The sequence below is a fragment of the Lithobates pipiens genome, unplaced genomic scaffold (assembly GCF_037356315.1).
Source record: "Lithobates pipiens isolate NorthernLeopardFrog02 unplaced genomic scaffold, aLitPip1_a1.2 Scaffold_22, whole genome shotgun sequence".
In the NCBI taxonomy this organism is placed as follows: domain Eukaryota; kingdom Metazoa; phylum Chordata; class Amphibia; order Anura; family Ranidae; genus Lithobates; species Lithobates pipiens.
This window is the reverse complement of record NW_027507784.1, coordinates 199,068,441-199,076,776: the sequence shown is the minus strand read 5'-3', so window position 1 is coordinate 199,076,776 and position 8,336 is coordinate 199,068,441. Positions and strand designations below refer to the sequence as shown.

General features: G+C 44.4%; 1 long non-coding RNA gene across 1 annotated transcript; it reads left to right on the top strand.

The window, feature by feature from the left end:
• Positions 1-428: 428 nt before the first annotated feature.
• Positions 429-7,543, top strand: LOC143924491 (uncharacterized). Its single transcript, XR_013261870.1, has 2 exons — positions 429-1,036; positions 5,119-7,543. It is a non-coding gene; the product is annotated as an uncharacterized LOC143924491 (long non-coding RNA).
• Positions 7,544-8,336: the final 793 nt, after the last annotated feature.

The following is an 8,336-nucleotide window of genomic DNA, read 5'->3' as shown; positions in this document are numbered from 1 at the left end:
TCAAGGGTATACCTTTTATCGCAAGGATAGACAGGGTAAAAAAGGGGGAGGGATATGCCTATACATCAAGAATAATGTACAAGTGAATGTGAGAGGTGACATCACTAAGGGGGCTAGGGAGGAGGTGGAATCCTTATGGGTAGAGCTCCAAACGGATGAAGTTAAGGGGGAAATAATACTGGGAGTATGCTATAGGCCCCCTAACCTGAGGGAGGAGATGACAGATCTCCTATCACAATTTGGATTAGCAGCAAGGATGGGGAAGTATTATCATAATGAGGGATTTTAACTATCCAGACATAGACTGGGTGGAGGGAACTGCACATTCATTTAATGCAGGGATCTCAAACTGGTGGCCCTCCAGCTGTTGCAAAACTACAAGTCCCATAAGGCATTGCAAGGCTAACAGTTATAAGCATGACTACTATAAGGTAAATGAGGGAACCATCTTGTTAGAAGACATCCATTTTGGGTATTGGAAAATTACTGTTAGCATGACATAGAAATCTATTGCTTAAGGTCATATGTGTTTTGCTTGTACAAGGCATTTAGAATTGTCACAAGGTTAGATATCTGTTTAGAACAGATGGATGCGGTTAAGCTACTTCCCTTTTTGAGAGCAGAAGTAACTCCATGGTGTTAAAACCACAGGCCTGTCTTGCACCAGACTTAAGAAACATTTTAAACTGTATAAAAATGTATATATTTAGCTTTTTGTTACTAGGCAGAAATTGCTTGTACAAAAAAACCATGATGACGTAGTAAAATATACTATCTTGCATATTTTATGTGGCAGTCCCTGATTGGTTAAACCACAGGGCTGTCCTTCTGTTCAAACTAAATAAAATTGTTGTGTGTGCTTCAATAGACACATTCATTATTCACGTACAACAGTGTATGTGTAATGTTTTGTCCACCGGTGAAAGGGACCTCCGCTCTTCAATCCTAGCCTAGGCTACCAGGGGTTACTTACAGAAGTCGAGCAACCTAACAGTTTTGGTACCAGCAAAGTGGGGTTCGTCTCGTCTTGCGACAGGTAAGTCACTTTACTCTTTTTTACCTGATTGGTGAATGGTGTAAACACTTACTCTGTCCGGGCGGCCGCTACGAACTTAGTTTAAAATTAAAAGAAGTAACTGTGCCTTCGCGAGGAACTAGGCTGGTCCCTCGGGAGGTTAAAAGGGCTCGCAAGGAATTTATAGGTTTAGGGGAGTCCGACTAGGTTGGTCTGACTTAAAACTATTGGTGATAGTATTTTTAACACGGGAAGTAGTAGATTACGCCCGTGACAAAGGGATTGGTGGAGTGGACGCCCATTTGAAAAAAAATTTTTAAAAAAAAAAAAAAAAAAGTGCACTATAAATTGATAAATGTATTGCAATACGGTTATTTCATGTCTTAAAGTATATTAAGAATATGTCTGTTTCTCTCTAGGTACACGTGTAAGTATATAGAGTATAAGTTTTAATATAGAGTATAAGGAAAATAATTGTTGTTGTTTAAATGAGTGCAGAATATGAGGAGCCCTCTTGTAGTGACATAGCATCCGCCTGCCCCCATTGCACGTTAGGTCTACTCTTCCTAAGAATAGATGACAAGTGGATTTGACTGACCACCAGACCAGGGGGGTTCTCTTGCAGACTTGGTGTAAGAGGGGTAAATACCGCCACCAGGAAAAATTTACCCTTCATCGTATATTAAGGGTAAATCTTCATAGTTTTATATAAGTCCATCTGCCCCAAAAAAGATCAGGGATCCTACTCCCAGACCAGAGACCGGATTGTTGGACAAACCGGGTGTTATCACCTGTGTCCTGCCACTAGACACACACTGCCCAGACTACTAGATGGGGAATACTGCAGCAACCCAAGCCATGGCCACCCCATCACCCTATGAATTTGTCAGTAATATGATCCCTGGCCCCCAGGTAGAACCATTTTGGACACAAGTCCGGGAAAGGTGTCAGCAATTGGGAATCCATGACCCAGGACCCCAAGGTCCTTGTTCAGAGGAAGACTGGCAAGAAGTCAGTAAAATTTGTCAGGTACATAAGCATTCTTATCCTCCCTGCAAAGGGGCTGACCCACAATACATGAAGGATTGTTTCTGTGCATGGAACAAATGCCTTGGAAAATATAGGCAATTGTGGACAGCAAGGACATTGGAAATCCCAGTGCCCTTATAGGACTGGACAGATTAGAGCAAGAGGCAGAGGCAGGGGATTTAACCCCCAGACCCGCCCACAGTATCCCCGTTATCTGCCATACCAGAACCCTCGTCAACCACTACCCCAATATCCTACACAGCCACAAATAATGCACCGAGGGAAACTCTGTTGGTATTAATGGGACACCTGTCACCCATCCCATCACTCCACCACTGACTGTAGCCACTCCAGAAGGACAGAAATTATGTACCCAAACTTTTGCCGTCTTGTCCTCATGCCCTGTGCCCCTTATGGGACGGGACCTCTTGGCACAACTGTGTATTACCATTAAGTTTAATAAAGAAGGTTCCCTTACCGCTAGTTCACCATTATGTGACTTACATGGCCCTAAGCGACATGCACACAGAGGGTTCCCAAAAAGACATGCACACAGGAGTTTCTTTCTAATGATACCTTCCTCCCTTGACCATCACACAATTTGGGCAGAAAACAAAGGTAGTGTGGGCTTTATTAATTGCACACCATATGCACCCCAAATGCGGTCAGATGCAGGGATACAATATCAAAAACAGTATCCCCTACCCCCAGAGAAAGTCAAAGGCATCTCCCCTCAAATTAATGATTACATATCAAAAGGTATCCTGAGACCAATCATCAGTCCCTGGAACACACCCATTTACCCTGTAAAGAAGGCCAGTGGCGAGTGGAGACTCGTCCAAGACCTCAGAGCAGTAAACAAACAAGTGATTCCCCTCCCACCCCTAGTCTCAGACATCACTTATTTTTTCATGCATACCGGCAGACTCTCTATGCTACACAGTAATTGATTTAGCGAATGCTTTCTTTAGCATTCCCATTGCAGAGGAAGCCCAACCTATGTTTGCTTTCTCCTGGGCCGGGGGCCAACTAACCTGGCAAGGGTATGTAGACAGTCCAGCCGCCTTCTCTATGGTACTCAACGAGACTGTCAAGTCTTGGACATCTGAGCGAGGGTCGGTACTGATACAGTATGTGGACGACTTGCTCCTGTGCAGTCGAACTGCTGAAGATTGTGCGGTCGATTCAACATCACTGTTACAACACCTAGCTCACGCCGGGCATCTAGCCTCAAGGAAGAAAATACAATGGTGCCAGCCACAGGTAGAATACCTAGGGTGCATTCTAAAGGAAGGGACAAGGCTAGTGTCCCCCAAACGTGCCGCAGCCCTTCGAGCTCTCAGTCCCCCAAAAGACAAGGCCGCCCTACTCTCATTTTTGGGTGCAATTGTATATTGCCGCCAATGGATCCCTGACTGTTCTCATTGTGATAGTATCCTAAGAGAGGCTACTGGCTCGACAGCCCCTAAATTAATAGATTGGACTGAAGACAGACTACAAGCTTTTCAAGCTCTATTAAACAGTCTGTCAAATGCTCCCGCCCTAGGGTTGGTAGACTATGGTAAAGCTTTTCAACTATACTGTGTAGTCTCGGGGACCTCTTTTGCCGCCGTGCTAACACAACAGCATGGAACAGGCTACCGCCCTGTCTCCTACCTATCTAAAAAAAAAAACTCCCCATCCAAGTACAGGGAATGCCATTCTGTCTCCAAAATCTTGCTGCCTGTGCAATGGCTGTACAAGATGCAAACAAATTAGTGCTAGGTCACCCATTGACTCTCTATACCACTCATTCAGTCACGCATCTTATTCAGAACATGAATACCCAACATATGACCTCGCAAAGACTTAGTGGTTATGAGATAACACTGATGAACACTGATAACCTCACACTCAAATATGTGCCTGCCAGCAACCCCGCTGTGCGCCTTTTGCATTCCATGTTGCGTTTACCACATGACCCAGACATTATACATGACTGTTCGGAAAAGGTTGCTGCTATTACCAGTCCCAGACCGGATCTCACTGACACCCCTATCTCAGGTGCAGAGGATGTTTTCGTTGACGGTAGCTGCTCACGTCCCTCTGACTCCACCTTTTTAACCGGTTATGCAGTTGTTCAACTACCAGACATCGTACTGGAGGCAAAATCATTACCTCCTTCTTCAGCCCAGGTAGCAGAGTTAGAAGCCCTCACTAGGGCCTGCATTCTATTCACCGGTAAAGAGGTGAACGTCTACACAGACAGTAGATATGCTTTTGGAGTGGTGCATGATTTTGGTGTGATATGGGCCAATAGAGGTTTTAAAACAGCAGACAACAAAATAATTGCCAACTCCACACAGATTAGTGCTCTCCTCCAAGCCATTCTTCTTCCAAAAAAGGTAGCCATAATTAAAGTAAAGGCACACTCCTCTGACAGCAGTCGTGTTTCAAAAGGGAATGCTCTTGCTGACAGAGAAGCTAAAAGAGCTGCTGCCTTTTCCCCTAACCCACCTGCCCCCACAACAATGTTTTTCAAGGAACACTTCGCAGCACCTAACTTTAAAACTGTTATAGCACAGATGCAATCAATGGCCACAAAAGATGATGTCCATTTTTGGACAAAGGAAGGATTGACCAAAGACCCTGAAGGTCTTTGGTCAAAAGAGGGGAAGAGACATATAGGGGCTGCACTCTCATATCTCCATGGTCCAGGACATATAGGGGCTGCCCCTTTGATCAATATATATATATGAAATCCTTTATCACCCACAAAGTGCAGGAGTAGTGGAAAGAATGAATAGGAATATCAAAGATAAACTAAAAAAGGCCACAGGAGGCACGTTGAAAGGATGGCTTGACCATCTGCCTGCTGTATTGTTCCAAATTAGGACCACACCACATGCAAGAACAAAACTATCACCCTTTGAGGTCCTCATGGGAATCCCCGCAAACATAGAATTACCCCCATTAGACCAAGACACTGATATTGACATTTATTCCCAACAGGAAATGTACGTGAAAAACCTGGTAAGTATGCTTCATGAAATGAACGAACACGTTTCTGTCACCTTTTTTCCCTCTTCCCACAGAACCAACGCATCCCTTCATCCCTGGGGATAAAGTGCTGATCAAACAATTAGCACAAAGAAAGAGTATCGGACCGGCTTTCTCAGGACCATGGAAGGTGGAAAAGGTATCCAGGACCGCAGTGTTAACAGACCTAGGAAACACCTGGATCCACGCCAGCCGTCTTAAAAAGTGTCCCCAGCTTCCCTTCGACTCCAGAGCCCCTGGCAGTGACAGAGAGCAGCAACTCCCAAGAACAAGATCTACAAGAAGTTCAGAGAGGCATAGAACAAATTTCCCTGGAAGATCCCACACCCCCTCAAAAGGACAAAACAGAGCCAACAACTGCCGGGATGAGAAACGAAGAAGAAGAACAGAACTCTTAGATAACAAATAATCAGAACTTTAAAAAAACAAAGATGCTTTCTCCATCAGTGTCAGGGAAGGCTGTATGCCTTTGGGGTAGTCTGGTACTATTTGTATTCCTGCCCACATGGTTTATAGCCAACTGTATATATCATCCAGAAGATTTAGGTCTATTAAAAGGGATATGTGGACCACCTAAGATGAATAATACCCCCGGCCAAAGACATAGTAGAAGTATTGTACCCGTTAATGAGTCACCTAAGGGACTGACTAACAAGATGTTACTACTAAAATTCAAATATAGCTATGCTCAAAAATCTGGTTTTGAGAAATGCTGGATTTGCAGCAAGCTACATCCCAGTACAGCTAGAATCCCTCTCATGGCAGTCCCCTTGAATTTTACCCCCCTCCTTAATGGAACACCCCCTATCGTCCTAACGAATGTTACTAGGACCCGTCCAAATAAAACCCTCACTTTCCAAATTATAGGTAGAAGCCACTTCCCAGACTGGTGTTTCCGACTGGGAAACACCACAGATGGAGCCGAGGTTTGCAAACAAGCAAAACTTAACATTTCAATGACATCATTTAACAGTCCTTCTTTCTTCCATACTTCAGATCCCACCCTAAATGCCACCTTTTTAGACTTTCTTAGCTCCAGTACCAAGACTACAATACACCAATTAATGTCAATTCTGGTGCTCTCTGGCCTTTCTGATACTCTTAGGAACGTGTTCCATAAACGACCCCTAGCTCTAGGAAATACCATATATATATGCTGCGGCAAACTCTGTCACCCCTGGATCCCAACCAAACCCCAGGGGTGGTGTTACCTTGCAGCCCTGGTTCCTATTATGGGGGTATTAGGGGATAACAAGGGAAGTCACCTCCTTGAAGCCAGCATGCATCCTAGATATCCCCTTAGACACCGTAATAAACGAGAATTGTTTTTAGAAAAAGATATGGCCTGGGCATGGTTCCCTTCCTGGACAGGGTGGGGAATTGACCTAATGAAAAGATTAAATAATTACACTGGCATAATTGATGAGATTCTGGAGGAAAATTCTGATGACATAACCAAACTAAATCTAGAAACTAGGGCAATTAGGAAGCAACTAGAACTACATGAGTTGGCTATAGAAAGTATGAGTGCAGCCCTTACTGGCCTCTGTGAGACTACTGAGGATTATGAGTGCTGTACCTGGATTCATAATACCAGCATCGAAGTCCCAGACTACTATGACGTTATTGCTCAACACAGGGAAGAGGTAAATAAACTACAGAAAGAGGCAAGGAACATAGGAAAAAACTGGGATCCCTTCTCGAGCAGTTTTAGTTTTGGGGGATTAATATCTTGGCTCCGAAATGCTGCCATGACAATTGTCACTGTGATTCTCTTCATTCTATTTTTATATGCCTGTTATAAGATAATCAAATGTTTATGTAAAAAGGGAAACACGGTCGTTCCGAAGGATCTGAAACTCACTTCCATTGTTAAGGATCCAACGGTATGGTATAGAAACCAAGAGCACAAGGGTTCGGAGTATGAAGCCTGTGCTATTAAATTAGAAAAGGAATGATCATTATGTAAATCACAGAATGATCAAAGGAAGGATTATAAGGTAAATGAGGGAACCATCTTGTTAGAAGACATCCATTTTGGGTATTGGAAAATTACTGTTAGCATGACATAGAAATCTATTGCTTAAGGTCATATGTGTTTTGCTTGTACAAGGCATTTAGAATTGTCACAAGGTTAGATATCTGTTTAGAACAGATGGATGCGGTTAAGCTACTTCCCTTTTTGAGAGCAGAAGTAACTCCATGGTGTTAAAACCACAGGCCTGTCTTGCACCAGACTTAAGAAACATTTTAAACTGTATAAAAATGTATATATTTAGCTTTTTGTTACTAGGCAGAAATTGCTTGTACAAAAAAACCATGATGACGTAGTAAAATATACTATCTTGCATATTTTATGTGGCAGTCCCTGATTGGTTAAACCACAGGGCTGTCCTTCTGTTCAAACTAAATAAAATTGTTGTGTGTGCTTCAATAGACACATTCATTATTCACGTACAACAGTGTATGTGTAATGTTTTGTCCACCGGTGAAAGGGACCTCCGCTCTTCAATCCTAGCCTAGGCTACCAGGGGTTACTTACAGAAGTCGAGCAACCTAACAACTACCACAGGCAAAAGCATGATGGGACTTGTAGTTTTGCAACAGCTGGAGGGCTTGAGACCCCTGATTTAAGGCCACGTACACATGATCGGACTTTCTGGCAGACTTGGTTCGGAGGACAATCCGCCGGACTTTGCGGCGGAAGTCCGCTGGACTTTGCAGCGGAGGTCCACCAGACTTTCCGAACGAGCAGACTTGCACACACACAACGGACTTTTGGACGGACTTCCTGTCGGACTTTTGGCGAAAGTCTGATGGACTTTCAAAATGAACGGACTTGCCCACACACGGACTAAAGTATGTTCATTTTGAACATGACTCCAGGTATGAGGACTAGAGAAGGTAGTCAATGTCGCCGCTTTCATCGGCGAGATTGACACCTTGCGAGCCCCGTCGCCTGGTATGGATTTTAAGGGTAACCCCCTACGCCAAAAAAACGGTGTGGGGGGTCCCCCCGAAATCCATACCAGACCCTTAACTGAGCACGCAGCCTGGCGGGGGTGGGGAAGAGCGAGCACCCCCCCTCCTGAAACGTACCAGACCACATGCCCTCAACATAGAGGTGTGGCTGCTTTTGGGAAGGGGTGCCCTGTGCCCTCCACCCCAAAGCACCTTGTCCCCATGTTGATGAGGACAAGGGCCTCTTTCCGACAACCCTGGCTGTTGGTTGTCGGGTCTGCGGATGGAGGCT